At 39.4% G+C, this 2,394-nt stretch overlaps 1 non-coding gene across 1 annotated transcript; it reads right to left on the bottom strand.

Moving 5' to 3' along the window:
- Positions 1 to 1,706: 1,706 nt before the first annotated feature.
- trnam-cau (transfer RNA methionine (anticodon CAU)) lies at positions 1,707 to 1,780 on the bottom strand. Its single transcript has one exon. It is a non-coding gene; the product is annotated as a tRNA-Met (tRNA).
- Positions 1,781 to 2,394: the final 614 nt, after the last annotated feature.

Raw genomic sequence — 2,394 nt, 5'->3', positions numbered from 1 at the left:
AGTTAACTTTATCAGTATCAGCTCGTAGCTTTAGATCGTACATTAAAGAGGCTTTGTTCCGTGACCAACAAACAGAGACAATCAAGAGTATAATGGGTTTAATAAAAATGAACTAGACAATATAACTACATGTAAAATGAATATATCGAACAATAAAAACAAAAACAGTAAGAAAGAAAAGTAGAAGACAGGAAAACAAAGATTGTTACCAAAGTTGAAACTTAAGAACCAACAAGGAAAATACACACTTTAACGCGCTGGAATCTGGATTGAATTATACTTGCACTGGACCTTTATGTCGCTGGACAAGCCGGCGTGTGTGGGTGTGGATGTCCTCGTAGTTGGTGAGCTGGAAGCGTCCTTTCGGTGTTTCGAGGGCGTGTTTTGCTCGCGGGAAATTCGAAAGTCTTAAAGGTATGCTGTGGAGGAGTCCTTTCACCCGGAGGATATAGTTTCTATCAAAACGTAAAATGCTGTGTTTGGTCTGCCGACAAGAACTGAGCATCAAATAAAAGACTGAGTTAAACGTAAAATAAAACCGAAGATAAAATAAAGCGACTAGGTCGCAGGACATACACAGGAAGAATAGCACGAAGAAGAGAGAGAGTTGAGCCGTGTCGCGGTCTTTTAAAATGAAACTAAACGCCCCTTTCTGTGGAAGCACAGTCCAATAGCAACTCACAGATTTTTGGCGCCCGATATTCCCTTTGTCTTAATCTGATGACCTCATTCGCGTGTTTTATGAGGACGAGCGTTTGGCCTTTCACTTACAAAGATGGGAAAAACATAGTAGAATATTTTTTTCATTAACTTCTTACATATATTTGGCTCGAGCAAGTTGAGCGATTTCGTTTAATACCAATCACTCCGTGTTTGTTACGCATACAAGGATATATATAAACTCTTAGACCTTTATAGAAGTCCGCAAGGTTCAACTACATAACTAACAGTCCTAGATAGACAGGATACGGTATAAACTTCAAACATACAGGAATACATCATGTTTACATTTCATAATCACTCATTTCTGGGTTTTAATGTTATAGATGCATATATGTGTGTGTGTGTGTGTGTGTGTGTGTGTGTGTGTGTGTGTGTGTGTGTGTGTGTGTGTGTGTGTGTGTGTGTGTTGTCCATTTGCGCATCTGGCATTCCTTCCTCGCTGGGGGGGGGTTTGGCGATAACGGTCTTCTTGGATGTTGGCTCGCGAACAAATCAGGATCGCGCGAGGATCTCTGTGGGGACTAATTACGCTGTAAAGGTGTCACAAACTAATCTACCCTCCAGACTGGCTGGCGCTAACGGAAGATTTAGAATTGGAAGAGTCATAGGTTGGGGCTTTAGAAACCCCTGTTAACGTGTGTTTATTGTGTTAAGGAATGCTGACTCCATGATTCTGCGCTCATACTCTACAAGTGTCATGACACAAGATTCAAGGAATGTCATGTAAAACATTACATTAGCATTAACAAGACATGCCATTAGAATGAAGGAATGATATAAGCCTTAACAAAACATTGTAACAACACTGACACATATGACATGAATATGAGAGTAATACTATTACTGCATTTGTTCAACATTAGTCTTAAAAAAACACTGGATTTCAATTACAGTGCATATGAAGAAATGGACAAAGGCATAAAAGGGAATACAGATAGCAGCTCCTTTATTTACACGGTCCCGTGTATCAAAAAGCACCATTCTGCCCCGTGTGAGGCTCGAACTCACGACCTTCAGATTATGAGACTGACGCGCTGCCTAACTGCGCCAAAGAGGCATGTGCTCTGACTCCGGTGAGCGGTGAAGCCCTATATTGTAGATCACCTGCCATTCCGTGTAGGTGCAAAAATGCTGCTCACCACTGGCCGTCATGTTAGGATGGCCGAGCGGTCTAAGGCGCTGCGTTCAAGCTGGGGAACAATAGTCCAACAAAGGTGGGGAAGAAGGGAAGAAAAGGGGGAAGGAAGAAAAAGAGAGGGGGAAGAAGAGAAAGAAAAAACGAAGAAAAGAAAGGCTGAAATTTGATGTTCAAAGATATGCCTTCATTAGCATAGATCTTATGATACATTTTCCGGTTTCTTCGTGTGTGAAAATCACGCATTTATATCACACTGTTTTCTATTTCAGGTGTGCACCAAGACCGGGGTTCGAATCCAGCTAAAGACAACTTTTTGTAATATTTATTATTTGAATAAATAATCATTATTTTTGAATGCATACTGTTCCCGTTTTAATAAAATATACATATTTAATTTGTTTGTTGTGTTTTTTGATATTCTATCATGAAAAATAATGTTATTTGCATTATTATGCAATGAACAAAGATGCAAATCATTAATTAGTAACTTATATGCTGTAAAATGTTTCACAAGAATAACAAAATGTACAAAT

Source organism: Siphateles boraxobius, unplaced genomic scaffold (assembly GCF_051911475.1).
Source record: "Siphateles boraxobius isolate OS27281-9 unplaced genomic scaffold, OSU_SipBor_1 6, whole genome shotgun sequence".
In the NCBI taxonomy this organism is placed as follows: Eukaryota; Metazoa; Chordata; class Actinopteri; order Cypriniformes; family Leuciscidae; genus Siphateles; species Siphateles boraxobius.
Note: the sequence above shows the minus strand (reverse complement) of the source record. Positions and strands in the feature narration are given on the sequence as shown.